This window comes from Helianthus annuus, chromosome 11, assembly GCF_002127325.2.
Source record: "Helianthus annuus cultivar XRQ/B chromosome 11, HanXRQr2.0-SUNRISE, whole genome shotgun sequence".
Taxonomy (NCBI): Eukaryota; Viridiplantae; Streptophyta; class Magnoliopsida; order Asterales; family Asteraceae; genus Helianthus; species Helianthus annuus.
The window spans coordinates 162,510,384-162,531,223 of record NC_035443.2 but is presented as its reverse complement, the minus strand read 5'-3'; positions in this window follow the sequence as shown (position 1 = coordinate 162,531,223).

Below are 20,840 nucleotides of genomic sequence, written 5' to 3'. Positions count from 1 at the left end.
GAATAGACGTTCCTAGGCACTCCAAAGGCCTAATTAAGTTAATCTACATCTTAAACACTATTCATTATCGTCCTAATGTTTGTTAATCGCGTAATTAGGAGCCGTAAATCATCGGTTGTCACAGGCTGCTCTTATGTGTGCCTGTGAGTTTTGTAAATAAGACATGTTGAAGTTTTTATACGTATGCAATTTCATATCTATAATTCTTCACGGGTTACTTAACGTATAATCAAGTATAACCCGTGACATTCATTCCCTTCATTCGTAACTTGCATTTGTATATGATGATAGTTGTTGGTGGGTGGTGGTGGGTTTGATGGTGGTGGCTGTTGGTTTGTTTATATATATATATATAGAGAGAGAGAGAGAGAGAGAGTTCAAAGTGTGTGAGAGAGAGAGAGAGTGAGAGAGTAATTATCGAAGTTAAAGGTTTTGCAATATGATATAAACATAAAGGACGAAAAGTGTAACTTACCCAAGACTTAATACTCTTATTTGAGATTAAATCATATTATTTGCATTAAACAAGTATAATGTTTATCTATATGTATTTCTACAAAGACTTAATACTCTTATTTGAGGTTAAAGCATATTATTTTCATTAAATGGGATATATTTATCCCATTTAGTCATAATATATTTATCTAGGTTTGATTTCAATTTTTAACAAAAAGTTCAAAAAAATTTAGCCCATGCCAAAGGTTTTGGTTTGACGGATAACTGAAAAAACCGAACCAAATGGCAACCAATAACGAAACCGAATGGTTTTCAAATCCCCTTAATCATAATTTTGCTTTTGGTGGTCGTGGAACAAACCAAAAATTTTGTGTTTCACGGCAGAGCGGGCGCCCCACTAGTATTTTTGTAATAATTATTATATGTATATAAAATAATGATAAAAACAATTTATAATATACTTATATTATATATAAAAATATAATAATAAATATATGTTGTAAAAAACTTTTATCTTATAAATATTTTTATTACATTGTAATGTATTTTTTTGAATAATTCTTGAGATGAATCAGCTGACCAACATTGACTTTTGTAGCTTCAAGGATTCAGCCTTAGCCAATAACTCTTCTACATCATCATCAATAACCTCCCTCAAAAGTGGTTCCGATCCATCCTCACCCAAACTTGAACCATCTTCACTCGAACTGCCATTGTACCCAGAACCATCTTCATCCTCAGAAGAGTCACCATTACTAACATTCTTCAAAATTTCAGCATAGCATGCAGTTCCTCCTTGACCACCATCTCCCAACTGTACGGATCAATCACAACATTCATCTAATTGAACAATCAAGGCTCTATTGGAATTGGTTTGGAAGGTCCAACTTGGTTAGCATTGCCGACATGAACCATTGCCCTTTCTATGTAGTTAGCTGGATTTGTGTTCTGGTTAACTTGTCTTTGTTGGTTTCGGTTGAATGGATTTTGATTTCCATATTGTGGTGGCTTCGTATATTCTCTCTTGAAATGTCCTTTTTCCCCACTGTTAAAGCACGTCGCTAATCTTTTTCGAACCCATTCTTCGTATCCTTCTTACTTTCAAGACTTGTTCTTCCGGTCCTTTCCATGAAATCCTTTGCTCTTCTCACTGCACTTGCGAAAACCCGGCCATTTGATATCCATCATCTCCATCTCATCCTTGTCTACTTGAGCATAATCTTTATTAGTCAAATTTCACCAATTCGACCGTCTAATAATCCACAGTACGAACTCACCAAGGTGTTTAGAAGCTCCATGTGTTCCTTGGCGACTTCTAGACTTACTTTAGTGAAGTTTGAGGTATCTGGTCGGATGGTGTTTGGATTAGATGCTGGGCCAACATTAAAGTTAGATGAATTTCCATCACAAGCTGGGTGAGTCGAGTTGTTCGGGTCAATGAAAGGTGGAGGTACAAAGGTTGAAGCAGGAGGTGCACAAGGTGTGGAGGTAGGTTGTGAATGTATACAGGACTGGCATTTGAAACAAAAGTTGTTTGAAGCTTTGCATGTTCAGCGGGTTGACTTATACCACTGATCCCGCGCGCCACTAATTCCAAAATACATATCTGGATTATGAGGAACCTATATTCTTTTTGAATTCCTAATCTCCTCGGCATCATTATTTTCCAACTTCTTGATGAATTCATAAATACTTCAAGTATCCAAATCTCCATTATGCTTTAAAAACTCTAGAGATCTGTTCCACTTTGCTAGTAATGCATCTACAAATCTCGCTACAATCTCTTGAGGAGTAGCCACTACATTAAATGAAAACATCTCACCGAAAAGATGGTGAAACCTCGTAGCTAGTTCACCAAGCGATTCGTTCTCCATGCACGTAAACGATTCACATTCTTTCTTGAGTAGATCATGTATAATTTTTCGTGATTGTGCATTTCCCTCACCTTTCACCTCTATAGTATCCTACAACGTTTTAGTAGTTGTACAGAAAGTGAAATGATGCTAGATATCCTTTGTAAGTGCTTGTGTGAGAATTGCGGAGGCTTTCTTCTCTAGACAAATGCTTTCTTGCCAGCCTTAAAAGGATTTCCAGGTGTAATGGGATTCGATCCGGCTTCTTCAAGTGCTTGTGTAAAAGGAGTAGAAACACACAACTATAATTCCGTATTTTATCCAAGAGCGTGTGTTTTAAATCTACCCTCCCAAGAAGAAGAATAATCATTCAAATGAAAAAGCTTGGGTGGACGGTTGTTGCATCTTGTCTCATTATCACCCATTAACATACTTTGAATCCTTTGGCTTTGATTTTCAACAAATGCCCATCGGTTAGCGGAAATCACTGTGGATTATGAAGGTATAAGTGACTAAACCCAAGATGTACCAGACGAATTTACTTGTGGTGGAGGGTTATTTGAAGGTATAAGAGATTGAACCAACGATGTGGCAGAGGAATTGGTTTGCGGTGGTGGGTTATTTTGGTTAACTTTGTTTACCTAATCCCAAAGATTTGTACTCATTTTATTCGAAATTTTAAACTTGTGAAAAATTTGCTTAATTCTAAAAGACACTTAACTTTTAAAAGACAAGGTTGAAAGTGAAACAACAGTCTAAGGGTCAACAACCCTTTAGGTCAAACAACAGCCCTTTGGGTCAAAAAACAACCCAAAGTTAAACGATATTAGGAGGGTTAAATGATATCGGTTAGGGTGTGCCTATTGGCACACTAAAGTGCCTATTGGCACACCAAACCCTAGCAAATTTAGGGTTTATCTACGCAGCGTATTGGTCAATACGCAGCGTATAGGGTTAACCCTCTACGCTGCGTATTGACCAATACTGAGCGTATATAAACCATGGATTTCAGTGCCTGACAACCAATCATTGCACAGAAAACAAGGGTTATATACGCTACGTATTGGTCAATACGCAGCGTATATAAACCATTAGATTTTTTGGGTCATTTTGGTAGGTTTGAGGGAAATTTTTTAACAAAGTTTAAATACGCTGCGTATTGACCTCTAAGGAGCGTATATAGAGGTCTGAAAATGTCTTTTATACCCTTGTTTTGAGACTATACGAAGCCAAATACAAGGGTAGTTGTGTCATTTTGGTCTCATACGCTGCGTAGGGACCTCTAAGGAGCGTATATAAAGCTCCATTTTTGTATTTTTTTTTATTGTGTATTCCTTTGTTTATTTATAAAAAAAAAGAAAATTATTTATAAAAAACAATATTATTGGTAAATAATACAAATATAAATTATAAAAATAAAAAATAATATAAATATTATGAATTATAAAAATTAAAAAAGAAAATTATTTATAAAAAAACAACATTATTGGTAAATAATACTAATATATTGTTTTGTTATCGTTTAAATTAAATTATCGTATTCCTTTGTTTATTTATTAAAAAAGAAAATTATTTATAAAAAAAGAATATTATTCGTAAATAATACAAATATATTATATTGTTATCGTTTAAATTAAATTATCTTATCGTATTGCATCGTATCGTATCGTATCGTATTGCATCATATCGTATCGTATAGTGTATAGTATATAAGTCTCGTATAGAGGCCTATACGGGTGTTATTGTTTAGTATCGTATCGTATCGTATAGTGTAGTATAAGTCTCGTATAGGTTTCCTATAGGTCTTGTATATGCATATAGGATTAGACGGGACTTAAACCACACCTATACGATACTACGATATCACACTTATAGGCTTATACGAGGTTAATACGTGACCTAAACCACACCTATACGATACGATATCACACTTATAGGCTTATACGAGGTCAATACGTGACCTATACGACGCTATACGATACGATATCACACTTATAGGCTTATACGAGGTCAATACGTGACCTATACTACGTTATATGATACGATATCACACTTATAGGGTTATACGAGGTAAATACGTGACCTATACCACACCTATACGATAGATATCACATTTATAGGCTTATACGAGGTCAATACGTGACCTATACGACGCTATACGATACGATATCACACTTATAGGCTTATACGAAGTCAATACATGACATATACTACGTTATACGATACAATATCACACTTATAGACTTATACGAGGTCAATACGGGACATATACTATGCTATACGATACGATATCACACTTATAGGCTTATACGAGGTCAATACGGGACATATACTATGCTATACGATACGATATCACACTTATAGTCTTATACGAGGTCAATACGTGACCTAAACCACACCTATACGATACGATATCACACTTATAGGCTTATACGAGGTCAATACGGGAACTAAATCACACCTATATACCTATACGGGTGTTATATCGTATCGTATAGTATCGTATCGGGTGTTATTTTCCGTTTTTTTTATAAATAAACAAAGGAATACACAAAAAAAAAACAAAAATAGAGCTTTATATACGCTCCTTAGAGATCACTACGCAGCATATAAGACAAAAATGACACTACTACCCTTGTATTTGGCTTCGTATAGCCTCAATACAAGGGTATAAATGACATTTTCAGACCTTTATATACGCTGAGTATTGGTCAATACGCAGCGTATATAAACTTTGTGAAAAAATGATCCCTCAAACCTACCAAAATGACCCAAAAAAGTCTAATGGTTTATATACGCTGCGTAGAGAGCTATACGCAGCGTATATAAACCTTGTTTTCTGTGCAATGATTGGTAATTAGGCACTGAGATCCATGGTTTATATACGCTGAGTATTGGTCAATACGCAGCGTATAGGGTTAACCCTATACGCTGCGTATTGACCAATACGCTGCGTAGGTAAACCCTAAGTGTGCAGATAGGCAAACTGGGTGTGCAGATAGTTAGGGCCTATCGGTTATCGCTTGAAACCACTCAAATGACAAGGAGGTATGTCGTTTGTGACGTTAGGAAAATGACATGGAAGTATCGTTTGTCTTTTAGTTGTTTCGTTTGAGTCAAGGATTGAGTCAAGGATCAAACGATAACGTTATATCATTTGGAAAGGAGCCAAACGACACTGGTCTACAATGGTATGTCGTTTGCAGGCGACAACCGGACACAAAGGACACTTTTTTGTAGAATTTCAAACGTGCAAATGCACCAATTGCCATCCAGAACGAACTTGTACTTTTCCGGCACCTAGGTCACCGTAAACAATGGTTGAATGATTTTTATGCTTAAAACTTATCAAAAACCATATTTTAAGATTTCTCCAGAAGTTTTAACAAGTTTTCAATCAATATTATCATCAAATACCATCATTTTAATGTCTTTTAATCCATATTTCAGCCAAGAACAAGTTGTAAGGGTTTTTGTCCAAGAAAAGTCCAATAAACACTTAAAAACCACTAAAAATCTCACAGAATGCTTGGTTTTCAACAAGAAATCGAGCCAAATGTTCTATATCACTTGCAGATACAAATTTCGATCTTGAACAATGAATGTTTCTTGTTGTAAATGCAATAACAAGTGCGGAATCCAAGTTAAAGACACCAAACCAAGAAATATGACAATCAATACACACAAAGATATCCTCAAAAGTTTCCATTTATTGATTTCAGCAGAGTTTTGGTATGAATACACAAAGATAACCTCACAAACTCTCTGTTAAGGTGTTTAATCCAGATGACAAGTGCTGATGTATTTATACTATCCAAATGACAGGTCCATTGTCCAACTACAAGCAGTGTCGTTTGGACTCTTTAAAAAACATCACATGTCGTTTGGATATGTCAAGTGACATTATCAATTCAAACAATATCACATGTCTGAGTTTAATACATATCGTTAGGAACATGTTGGCCAAGTTAAATGACAGGAGGATATCGTTTGACTTTGGTCAACTTACACAAAATCAAACATAAAACAAACTTTAACGTTTACACAAAGACCAAAACATATGCATAACAATAAATTACAAGCTACAGACAAAAGTGCATCAACATAACAATACAAAAATTAATAACAATTTAATATATGCTTAACAGGATGCAAAAAATATCACAAGATACTATGGCCTATCTAAAGGTCCCATGATTGTTAGCTTGCCAGTAAAAAACTAACTCACGTAAATTAAAACACAAAATTGTCACTGATTAGCTAGTAAAAATTCAAATGGCTAATTAAAATATACAAACAACAAAAAAACAGTCTGGCCTAGTTGTAAGAGAGTGTACTATGGTAAAGGTGTCCTCTAGAGGTTCGGATTGCATAAGATTTATAAGCTTAACATGTGACGAGAGAAATGAATTTTGTGTGTGATTAGAGAAAATGTGATTACTAAAGTTGTTACCTGATCCAACGGAAAAAAGGTATTTCATATGTGACAATGTAACAAGAGAGACCAATCTTACTCTTATATAACATGTGAAAAAATGTTCTATATTTATGTTTTGGATATTATACGTATATATTGTATATTATAACATATTTTGATCGTAATGAAAACGAATTGATCTAAAATTTATATCTTTTGAAATATGTTATTTCTATTCACAAAAAGATTATTTACTTTCTAATAAGAATTATGTGAAAAAATGTTCTATATTTATGTTTTGGATATTAATTATAAATATATTTTGTATAGAGTAAATTACGTTTTTGGCCCCTGTGGTTATATCACTTTTACTATATTAGCCCAAAATAAGAATTTTTAACATATCTGCCCCCATACTCCCTATAACTAACTATTTTGGCCCCTAAGTCTAACCAAACCCCTAACTCTGGTTAATTAATTTGCACATGACTTGCACATGATGTCTAAAATTGTCATTTCCTCTCCCCCTTTTATGACTTTATAAATTAAAACCCTAGATTTTATTTTTGTCACTTCATCTTCTTCCTGTTCATCTTCTTTGTGATTTCTACAGAACCGCCGGTGTTGTCTAATTCTCACTGGAGAAATTTTCATTGATTTGCAGTGCAAATTTTCATTGTTTGATCAACATTTTCTTCCATATGCATTCATTTGTACGTTTATGATATGAGAGAATTGCAGAGATGTACATGTACAGAGACTCACGAAATGCATGTTCCTGAAGTACACTATCCCAATTACCAAATCACTAACTATTCCTTCTTCCCCATTTTGGGTTCCCACTCACTCCGTATTTAAACACACACACACAAACAAGTACCAGCTACAACATCAACTACTACTCAACAGGAACTAAAATTTACAAATCAATGAAAATGGACAATAACATAATTAATTTCAAGTTAACAAAAAATAATAATAAACCATAAATTAAACTGATCAAATACCACTACTACTGTACCTATGTTTCTAAATTCTAAATTTCAACTGATCAAATTCAGAATTCAGATATATGTATTCATAAGCAGATAATAAACCTATAACTAGCTTAATTATATTACTTGTATTTGAAACGGTTATGTGGCTGCAAAAAATTCTTCAAGTTCAGCGGCAGGTGGCGTCTTCTCCGGCGGAACTCTCCGGCGAGAATTAGTCAACCCCGGCGGTTACTATGAAAATTTACAAATCAATGAGAATTTATATACTCTCCGGCGAGAATTAGACAACACCGGCGGTTCTTAGAAATCACGAAGAAGATTAATAGGAAGAAGATGAAGTGACAAAAATAAAATCTAGGGTTTTAATTTATAAAGTCATAAAAGGGGGAGAGGAAATGACAATTTTAGACATCATGTGCAAGTCATGTGCAAAATTAATTAACCAGAGTTAGGGTTTGGTTAGACTTAGGGGCCAAAATAGTTAGTTATAGGGACTATGGGGGCAGATATGTTAAAAATTCTTATTTTGGGCTAATATAGTAAAAGTGATATAACCACAGGGGCCAAAAACGTAATTTACTCTTTTGTATATTATAACATATTTTGATCGTAATGAAAACGAATTGATTTAAAATTTATATCTATTGAAATATGGTATTTCTATCGACAAAAAGATTATTTACTTTCTAATAAGAAGTAGTCATCCAAAGACATAATTGTTGGTTAAAGATCATTAATAGGAACTATCTGACTGCAAATTAGCTTGTCGAAACCTTTTTGTTTTCCATTGGCTGTGAATGTCTGGCCTGCCATGGGATCAATGCAGTGGTTGCAAATTTTGCGATCGTTTTGCAGCCATCTTTTAAATCATAACTTAAGCTATAACTCGTTTTTTTTTTTTTTTTTTTTTTTTTTTTTGCAACCAATTAGAAACGATGGTAAAATTTCACCAATTTGTGACTGGCATTTTTTTTCCATTTATACAGTCGTTTTGTGCTGATTTAAAACAAATGCAAATTTTGGCACCGACACTTAAATACTAATATTAAATTGTTATTCACGTTTTAGACCGTTTTATGACCATGTTTAAATACGACCATGTTTAAACTGCCACATTATTTTTTATTAGATGTTTCCATATTTGTGTTATATATTATAAAATATTGTTTTCACAAATTATCAAGAGTCCTTATTGGAAAGAAAGTAGAGTAATATGATTAATGTATTGTTATATAAGCTTTAGGTTTTCTCATTATATTCATTATATTCAGAACCAGAAAAGAAAAAAGATGGCATGCGGAAAGCGAATTGCTCGTTACAATCAACAAAATGAAACTTGAATTAACCTCGAGACAAATATCAGTAAGTTAATTTTTTTCCTACAGAAAAACAAATAAATTTAAATACGCCCATGGGTGAAAAATACATATTAACTCCGTCATTATCTTAATGAGTTTGCTAAAATATTAAACTAAAAAAGAATCATAACACATGAGATTTGATAAAAAAAAATTGATGGTATGTTTAAACATGTGATGTAGCGCATCATGACAGAGGTCTTTACATGTATCTAGAAGGACTCATGTTGAGTGCATAGATGTTTTTCGGCCAAAAGACATACAAATAGAAAAGGGTGAAGATTCGTCTCCAATCGGAGCAAGGGAGAGAATACGAACATTCAAATGGTTAATTAAAATATACAAACAAAAAAAATCGGTCTGGCCTAGGTATAAGAGAGTGTACTATAGTAAATGTGTCCTCCAAAGGTTAGGATTGCATAAGATTTATATTCTTAACATGTGATGAGAGATATGAGTTTTGTGTGTGTGATTATAGAAAATGTGATTTCTAAAGTTGTTAGCCGATCCAAGGAAAAAAAAGTATTTATAACATATTTTGATCGTAATGAAAAACAAATTGATTTAAAATTTATATTTTTTGAAATATGTTATTTCTATTTACAGATTATAGACAAAAAGATTACTTACTTTCTAATAAAAATCAGTCATCGACGGACATAATGGTTGGTGAAAGATCATTAATAGGAACTATCTGACTCCTAATTAGCTTGCCAAACCCTTTTTGTTTTCCATTGGTTGTGAATGTCTAGCCTGCCATCGGATCGATGCAATGGTTGCAAATTTTGAGATCCTTTTGCGGCCATCCTTTAAATTTTAACTTAAGCTGTAACTCGTTTTCTTTTTCTAACCAAACAGAAACGATGGTAAACTTTCACCAACCGGTGACTGACATTTTTTTCCCATTTATACCATCGTTTTGTGCTGATTTAAAACAATTGCAAATTTTGCCACCGACACTTAATTGCTAATATTAAATTACTTAGTCACGTTTAGATCGTTTTATGACCATGTTTAAATACGACCATGTTTAAACTGCCAAAATATTTTTTATTAGAAGTTTCCATATTTGTGTTATATATTATAAAATATTTTTTTCACAAATTATCAAGAGTCTTTATTGGAAAGAAAGTAGAGTAATATGATTAATGTATTGTTATATAAGCTTTAGGTTTTCTCATATATTCAGAATCAGAAAAGAAAAAAGATGGCATGATGAAAGCAAATTGCTTGTTACAATCAACAAAATGAACTTGAATTAACCTCGAGACAAATATCAGTAAGTTAATTTTTTTCCTATAGAAAAACAAATAAATTTAAATACACCCATGGGTGAAAAATTCATATTAACTCCGTCATTATCTTAATGAATTTGCTAAAATATTAAATTAAAAAGGAGTATGTTTAAACATGTGATGTAGTGTATCATGATATAGTCTTTACATGTATTTAGAAGGACTCATGTTGAGTGCATAGATGTTTTTTTGGCCAGAAGACATACAAAGAGAAAAGGGTGAAGATTCGTCTCCAATCGAAGCGAGGGAGAGAACACAAAAATTCAAATGGCTAATTAAAATATACAAAAAAAAATATGTCTGGCCTAGGTATAAGAGAGTGTACGATAGTAAAGGTGTCCTCTGAAGGTTAGGATTGCATAAGTTTTATATGCTTAACATAAGAGAAATGAGTTTTGTGTGTGTGATTAGAGAAAATGTGATTTCTAAAGTTGTTACATGATCCAAGGTAAAAAGTGGTATATAGTGTGTGACAATGTAACATTTTTCATGAGAGAAAAAACTTACACCTATATAACATGTGAAAGAATGGACTATAATAATTGTTTGGATATTAATTATAAATATATTCTGTATATTATAACATATTTTGATCGTAATGAAAAACAAATTGATTTATAATTTATATCTTTTGAAATATAATATTTCTATTTACAGAAAATGGACAAACTAATAAAAATTAGTCATCCACGGACATAATGGTTGCCGTCATCGACTGCTAATTAGCTTGTCAAACTCTTTTTGTTTTCCATTGATTGTGAATGTCTAGCCTGCCATCGGATCGATGCAATGGTTGCAAATTTTGAGATCGTTTTTCGGCCATCCTTTAAATTTTAACTTAAGCTTGTAACTCGTTTTCTTTTCCTAACCAAATTGAAACAATGGTAATCTTTCACCAATTTGTGAATGACGTTTTCTTTTCATTTATACCGTCATTTTGTGCGTATTTAAAACAATTGCAAATTTTACCACTGACACTTAAATGCTAATATTAAATTATTTATCCACGTTTTAGATCGTTTTATAACCATGTTTAGATACTTCCATGTTTAAACTACCACAATATTTTTATTCGAAGTTTCCATATTTGTGTTATATAATATAATATAAAATATTGTTTTTACAAATTAACAAGAGTCCTTATTGGAGAGAAAGTAGAGTAATATGATTAATGTATTGTTATATAAGCTTTAGGTTTTCTCATTATATTCAGAATTTGAAATGAAAAAAGATGGAATGAGGAAAGCAAATTGCTCATTACAATCAGCAAAATGAACTTGAATTAACCTTGAGACAAAAATTAGTAAGTTAATTTTCTTTTGCCTATAGAAAAAAAAAACAAATAAATATGCCCATGGGTTGAAAAATACGTATTAACTCTGCCATTATCTTAATGACTTTGCTAAAATATTAAATTAAAAAGGAATTATAACACATGAGACTTGAGAAAATTTGATGGTATGTTTAAACATGTGATTTAGTGCATCATGACAAATGTGTTTACATGTATGTAGAGGGCCGTCTCTGAGAATTCTGGATGCACTTTGGGCCCGGGTCAAGTAGACATAAACGGTCTCTGTTGGGCAATTGTTTGACCGGGTTTAAAGTTTACAGATGGGAGTTCATGAGTAAAAGAGTAATGGGCATAACTATAACTTAAAATGAGGTTTAGCATTTAATGGGCTTAAAATAAATAGAATTTTAATGGGTTTAATTGTTTAACATGGTATATAGATTATTTTTTTTTAAAATATGTGTGTGTGTGTCTATATATCATAAAAAATTAAAGATTTCACACCACCGGGAGAGTAGGTCGTGGGTCCTCGCCCACCCTGCCCCCTCCCAGTCGGCTATGTGATATGCGATGTTACGAGAGAATAGTGTTTACCTGCCAAACATGTGAACAATATAGAATCTTATGTGCATCTAACATGTGACAACCAAACTATGTTTCCATGTATGTAACATGTGAGGAGAGTGTGTGGGTAGCATAAAGAAGAAGTAATGTCGTATATAAACAGCTGGAAATGCCTAAAAGATACATAAATTTTCTGAGTGAATACTACAAACTGCGAGTATTATTCTATAACTTCTGATAATTTGCGCAAGTGAAAACAGATATGCTTAACAATACACAAAGCAATGGCGATGATATCCTAGAGCGTACTGAAATTGCAAAGCCAGTTGGTGATGTTGTTAAGATTTCGGAAGAAGGAACTCCTAACGAAAAGAATCATTACAGGTTCTTTGATTTCAAAGGAACTACATATGAGATCGTGAGTTAATGCCTAACTAGTACTGAGATTTTTTTTATTCTTTTGGTTTATTTGTATATCCTTTGACTTGGTGTGTTGGTTTGCTGTTCGTTTTCGAGCCGAGGGTCTCTTTGGAAGCAGCCTCTCTATCCCTATGGATAGATGCAAGGTCTGTCTACATCCCACCCTCCCAGACCCTATAAGTAGCTCTGCTATTTGTCGGATTTACTGGGTATGGTTGTTGTTGGTTTATTTGTATATACATGAAATGAAAACGACACATATGTACTTATGTTGTTTCTTTGTGGAACGTGCAGGACGAAACAATCGTTTTAACTCCTAGTTCTCAAATGGTTAAGCCCTCTGTGGCTATAATCAGGGTATTTTTGTTTCCATACTTGTTTTCACCAGTGGCGGATCTAGGATTCCGACCAAGCGGTAACGTTTTATAAAAAAGCGGTAACGAAATTGAAAAAACGTCAAATTTTTCCAAAATTTACACTAATTTTTCCAAAATTTTTCCGACCAAGGGGTAGCGGACGCCACCCCTTACATACATATAGGTCCGCCCCTGGTTTTCACTCCCTTTCAGGCAAAAGCTATCACAACATATCATCATAAAGTTATATCCATTTCTACTAAATGTGGCAGGATATTACTATGAAGAAAAATCATGGACTCATGTTGAGTGCACAGATGTTTTTTCGGCCAGAAGACATACAAAGAGAAAAGGATGAAGATTCGTCGTCTCCAATAGGAGCGAGGGAACTGTTTTTTAGTTTCCACAAAAGTGAAGTAGCCGCAGAAGCAGCCATGCACAAGTGTACGGTACACGTTCTTCCTGGACAGTATCCCCTCCCACCTCGAAGAATGTATCCTGGATTTATTGCTCAGGAGGTGTATGACCTTAATTCTAAGAAGCTCTTCAAGCTAGACAACAAGGATTTTGAACCTGATATGCTGCGGGAAATTGATCTGCTAGTTCAGAAAACAATGTGTCATTTAGGAATATATCGCGGTGGAGGTTATGAATCTGATCAGGAAGATCAAGCGGCCACAGGAATGCCAAAATAAAGATTTTCTTTGTAAGACGTGCGGTTTCAGAGAGTCTTACCAGTCCCAGTTCTCTTTGATGGTTCTTTGAGTTTCGTACAAGTATTGTATTGTCGTTTCAACTTGGATCTTTTTAAGAACAATAGAAATGTATTTCGTATTTTTTTCCAAAAAAGAAATGTATTGTATTTTTTTCAAGAACTAATCTCCAACCAGAAGAACTACGTAAACGATTATATCATCTTTAAGAACTAAGTAAAATCCAAAACTAACATTGACTCATCTAAACGATGTGAAATAATGGAAAGAAAACAAATAAACAAGAAGATACGTACAATCTATTAAAGGCAAAATCTAGTTGTGAGTACATGAGCAATAATTGATGCTAAAATACCTTAAATACAATAGAGAAGCGCTAGTTATATTCAGATCTAACAACGCGTTTCTCCTTACTGTATCGCTAAGCTAGATAAAGCCTGACGTCACTTCTTTTACCAATTAATAAGCGCTTAAGACTCTAGATAAATTGCCAATTAAAACTCCAAGCTCTGTTCAGCTAAACAAGCCTGAGACGATATACATCACCAATCAACTAATCAAATAAAAAAAAATATACAGAAATCACATAGAATATGTTCTTAACCAAGATCTTCGGATCAGGTAACCAAAAGAAGTTGTATTTGAGAGGAGCAGCTTACTGACAAGTGACAACAAAAGACAGCCTTAGTTAGGTGGGTGTTTTCCAAGTCAGAGTGCTTCTTGGTAGAATCTACGTCGATCCTATGTTTACGTATATAATTATGTAGCATTATTATTGTCATTGGAATAAGCAGGTATAGAAAATAGATTGGTAGTTAGTGTCGGTTGGATTCCCGCCAAAGAGTGTGCCTATTGGCACACTAAAGTGCCTATTGGCACACCAAACCCTAGCAAAATTTAGGGTCTATCTACGCTGCGTAGTGGTCAATACGCAGCGTATTGGGTTAACCCTATACGCTGCGTATTGACCACTACGCAGCGTAGATAAACCCTAGATTTCAGTGCTTGATAACCAATCATTGCACAGAAAACAAGGTTTGTCTATGGTGCGTATTGATCAATACGCATCCTATTGGCTTTTACACAAATGGTCCCTCTTTTTTGATATATTTACAATTTGGTCCCTGATCTTTCCATTTTTACATTATAGGTCCCTGATGTTTCATAGATTGGCACAAATGGTCCCTGTCAGGGACTATTTCTGTAAAAACTGAAACTGAGGGACTAATTTTGTACACCGGTTAACTAATACGCTGCGTATTGGTCAATACTCAGCGTATATGGCCTTCCTTATACGCTGAGTATTGACCAATACGCAGCGTATTTGTTAACTGGTGTACAAACTTAGTCCCTCAGTTTCAGTTTTTACAGAAATAGTCCCTGACAGGGATCATTTGTGCCAATCTATGAAACATCAGGGACCTATATATATTTTCGACGCTCGTTAGGGACCTACGCGCCTTACGGTTCGACTTCGACTAAATAATAAAAAAAAATATATATATTTTAACGACGAACTTAGTTTCGACGCACGTAAGGCGCGTACGGTCCTAACGAGCGTCGAAACTAAGTTCGTCATTAAAATATATATTTTTTTATTATTTAGTCGAAGTCGAACCGTAAGCCGCGTAGGTCCCTAACGAGCGTCGAAACTAAGTTCGTCGTTAAAATATAAAACGACGAACTTAGTTTCGACGCTCGTTAGGGACCTACGCGCCTTACGGTTCGACTTCGACTAAAAAATAAAAAAAATATATATTTTAACGACGAACTTAGTTTCGACGCTCGTTAGGACCGTACGCGCCTTACGTGCGTCGAAACTAAGTTCGTCGTTAAAATATATATTTTTTTTATTATTTAGTCGAATTCGAACCGTAAGGCGCGTAGGTCCCTAACGCGTCGAAACTAAGTTGACGAACTTAGTTTCGACGCTCGTTAGGAACCTACGCGCCTTACGGTTCGACTTCGACAAATGGTCCCTCTTTTTTGATATATTTACAATTTGGTCCCTGATCTTTCCATTTTTACATTATAGGTCCCTGATGTTTCATAGATTGGCACAAATGATCCCTGTCAGGGACTATTTCTGTAAAAACTGAAACTGAGGGACTAATTTTGTACACCAGTGAACAATACGCTGCGTATTGGTCAATACGCAGCGTATATAAAACATCTGGAAAAATGGGGTCATTTGGGTGGGTTTGAAGTATCAAAAGTTTACCAGTTTTCTATACGCTGCGTATTGACCAATACGCAGCGTATTTGTTAACTGGTGTACAAAATTAGTCCCCCAGTTTCAGTTTTTACAAAAATAGTCCCTGACAGGGACCATTTGTGCTAATCTATGAAACATCAGGGACCTATATATATTTTCGACGCTCGTTAGGGACCTACGCGCCTTACGGTTCGACTTCGACTAAATAATAAAAAAAATATATATTTTAACGACGAACTTAGTTTCGACGCACGTAAGGCGCGTACGGTCCTAACGAGCGTCGAAACTAAGTTCGTCCTTAAAATATATATTTTTTTATTATTTAGTCGAAGTCGAACCGTAAGCCGCGTAGGTCCCTAACGAGCGTCGAAACTAAGTTCGTCAACGACGAACTTAGTTTCGACGCTCGTTAGGGACCTACGCGCCTTACGGTTCGACTTCGACTAAAAAATAAAAAAAATATATATTTTAACGACGAACTTAGTTTCGACGCTCGTAAGGACCGTACGCGCCTTACGTGCGTCGAAACTAAGTTCGTCGTTAAAATATATATTTTTTTTTATTATTTAGTCGAAGTCGAACCGTAAGGCGCGTAGGTCCCTAACGCGTCGAAACTAAGTTGACGAACTTAGTTTCGACGCTCGTTAGGAACCTACGCGCCTTACGGTTCGACTTCGACAAATGGTCCCTCTTTTTTGATATATTTACAATTTGGTCCCTGATCTTTCCATTTTTACATTATAGGTCCCTGATGTTTCATAGATTGGCACAAATGATCCCTGTCAGGGACTATTTCTGTAAAAACTGAAACTGAGGGACTAATTTTGTACACCAGTGAACAATACGCTGCGTATTGGTCAATACGCAGCGTATATAAAACATCTGGAAAAATGGGGTCATTTGGGTGGGTTTGAAGTATCAAAAGTTTACCAGTTTTCTATACGCTGCGTATTGACCAATACGCAGCGTATATGGCCTTCCTTATACGCTGAGTATTGACCAATACGCAGCGTATTTGTTAACTGGTGTACAAAATTAGTCCCTCAGTTTCAGTTTTTACAAAAATAGTCCCTGACAGGGACCATTTGTGCCAATCTATGAAACATCAGGGACCTATATATATTTTCGACGCTCGTTAGGGACCTACGCGCCTTACGGTTCGACTTCGACTAAATAATAAAAAAATATATATTTTAACGACGAACTTAGTTTCGACGCACGTAAGGCGCGTACGGTCCTAACGAGCGTCGAAACTAAGTTCGTTGTTAAAATATATATTTTTTTGATTATTTACTCGAAGTCGAACCGTAAGCCGCGTAGGTCCCTAATGAGCGTCGAAACTAAGTTCGTCGTTAAAATATAAAACGACGAATTTAGTTTCGACGCTCGTTAGGGACCTACGCGCCTTACGGTTCGACTTCGACTAAATAATAAAAAATATATATATTTTAACGACGAACTTAGTTTCGACGCTCGTTAGGCGCGTAGGGACGTTACGTGCGTCGATACTAAGTTCGTCGTTAAAATATATATTTTTTTTATTATTTAGTCGAAGTCGAACCGTAAGGCGCGTAGGTCCCTAACGAGCGTCGAAACTAAGTTGACGAACTTAGTTTCGACGCTCGTTAGGGACCTACGCGCCTTACGGTTCGACTTCGACAAATGTGTCCTCCTTTTTTGATATATTTACAATTTGGTCCCTGATCTTTCCATTTTTACGTTACAGGTCCCTGATGTTTCATAGATTGGCACAAATGATCCCTGTCAGGGACTATTTCTGTAAAAACAGAAACTGAGGGACTAATTTTGTACACCAGTGAACAATACGCTGCGTAGTGACCAATACGCAGCGTATTTGTTAACTGGTGTACAAAATTAGTCCCTCAGTTTCAGTTTTTACAAAAATAGTCCCTGACAGGGACCATTAGTGCCAATCTATGAAACATCAGGGACCTATATATATTTTCGACGCTCGTTAGGGACCTACGCGCCTGACGGTTCGACTTCGACTAAATAATAAAAAAAATATATATTTTAACGACGAACTTAGTTTCGACGTACGTAAGGCGCGTACGGTCCTAACGAGCGTCGAAACTAAGTTCGTCGTTAAAATATATATTTTTTTGATTATTTAGTCGAAGTCGAACCGTAAGCCGCGTTGGTCCCTAACGAGCGTCGAAACTAAGTTCGTCGTTAAAATATAAAACGACGAACTTAGTTTCGACGCTCGTTAGGGACCTACGCGCCTTACGGTTCGACTTTGACTAAAAAATAAAAAAAATATATATTTTAACGACGAACTTAGTTTCGAATATATTTTTTTTATTATTTAGTCGAAGTCGAACCGTAAGACGCGTAGGTCCCTAACGAGCGTCGAAACTAAGTTCGTCGTTTTATATTTATACGACGAACTTAGTTTCGACGCTCGTTAGGGACCTACGCGCCTTACGGTTCGACTTCGACTAAATAATAAAAAAAATATATATTTTAACGACGAACTTAGTTTCGACGCTCGTTAGGACCGTACGCGCCTTACGAGCGTCAAAACTAAGATCGTCGTCGTTAAATTATATTTTTTTTATTATTTAGTCGAAGTCGAACCGTAAGTCGCGTAGGTCCCTAACGGGCGTTTAAACGGCTGCAAACGCAGCCGCAAACGGCTGCGATTTCGCTGCCGTTTGCGGCTGCGTTTGCAGTCGTAAACGGGCGTTTAAACGGCTGCAAACGCAGCCGCAAACGGTTGCGTTTTCGTTGCCGTCTGCGACGGCATTTGCAGCCGTAACCGGGCGTTTAAACGGCTGCAAACGCAGCCCCAAACGGCTGACGGTTTAGACGTCGTTCAAACGCCGGTTACGGTTTGGCTCCGACTAAAAAATTAAAAAAAATATGTTTAAAAAAATTTGGTTTAAATGGTCCTTGGAGTTTCAAAAATTGACACAAATGGTCCCTTTTTTGAAATATTTACACTTTGGTCCCTAAAGTTTCAATTTTTTACAAAATTGGTCCCTGATGTTTTCAAAAATTGACACAAATGGTCCCTAACGAGCGTCGAAACTAAGTTCGTCGTATAAATATAAAACGACGAACTTAGTTTCGACGCTCGTTAGAGACCTACGCGCCTTACGGTTCGACTTTGACTAAATAATAAAAAAAAATATATTTTAACGACGAACTTAGTTTCGACGCTCGAACGGACCTACGCGCTTTACGAGCGTCAAAACTAAGATCGTCGTTAAATTATATTTTTTTATTATTTAGTCGAAGTCGATCCGTAAGGCGCGTAGGTCCCTAACGAGCGTCGAAACTAACTTCGTCGTTAAAATATAAAACGACGAACTTAGTTTCGACGCTCGTTAGGGACCTACGCGCCTTACGGTTCGACTTCGACTAAATAATAAAAAAAATATATATTTTAACGACGAACTTAGTATCGACGCACGTAACGTACCTACTCGCCTTACGAGCGTCGAAACTAAGATCGTCGTCGTTAAAATATATATATTTTTTATTATTTAGTCGAAGTCGAACCGTAAGTCGCGTAGGTCCCTAACGGACGTTTAAACGGCTGCAAACGCAGCCCAAACGGCTGCGATTTCGCTGCTGTTTGCGGCTGCGTTTGCAGTTGTAAACGGGCGTTAAAACGGCTGCAAACGCAGCCGCAAACGGTTGCGTTTTCGCGCCATCTGCGGCGGCATTTGCAGCCGTAACCGGGCGTTTAAACGGCTGCAAACGCAGCCCCAAACAACTGCGAAATCGCTGCCCTTTGGGGCTGTGTTTGCAGCCGTTTAAACGCCGGTTTACGGCTGCAAACGCAGCCCCAAACGGCTGACGGTTTAGATGTCGTTCAAACGCCGGTTACGGTTTGACTTCGACTAAAAAATTAAAAAAAATATGTTTAAAAAAATTTGGTTTATATGGTCCTTGGAGTTTCAAAAATTGACACAAATGGTCCCTTTTTTTATATATTTACACTTTGGTCCCTGAAGTTTCAATTTTTTACAAAAATGGTCCTTGATGTTTCAAAATGACAAAAATTAACTAAATAATTAAAAAAAGAAATTTTGTTTTAAATAAATCTGTTTAAAAAAAAGCTGTTTAATAACTAACGTACCTGAAGAGCGGATCCTCAATCAGCGTACTCCTCCCCTTGGATTGGTGGTGGTCCCAATGACCGATGTCCGCGATCTGATCCCAAAACACTAATAGCGTGGGTTTATCAACCATTACGAGCCCCTGTTTACACGAATGTTTATTAAACGTTAAATTAATATTAAATCTTAAATGTTATATATTAAAAATAATAATAATAACAATAGAAAATTTGTGTTAAACGTACCTTCGTATAAAGATCCGTAGCGATCTCAGCCTCCGTATACAAACTGCTATGCACCGCAAATTGTGCAAGTGACATTTCGCGCGCCTGGCCAGCCATGCGAAAAGAAACCTCGGGCGGGGGAGGGGGTTGCGCGGGGTCCACAACCTCATTTGGCCGACGAGGATGAAACTCGAACGACGACAGAAACTCGACCAGTATCTCGCTGTAGCTCGGCGTAAACGATAGCTCAAACAGACGATCCCACGGTGAATCAACGGGAATAAACCCCCGCGCCCATTCTTCAACCTCGAGCTTCCGGAGGGTTTTCCAAGAAACCGCAAAATGTTCACCAATATGCATCTTCCGAAGCTTCTCGCAACGGAGAGCAGCGTCGGACTCCGGAGGAAACTCCAAATACGGGTGATTCTCTAGAGGATCCGGCGGTGGACGCGCCCGCCGTTTCTGCTGCGGCTGCTCCGGAATATCTACTTCTAAATGCATTTCCTCCATTTTTCTGTTTTAAAAAAAACAATTTAAGTTTAAGTTTAAAAAATATATATTTTTTGTTTAAAAATATATATTTTCT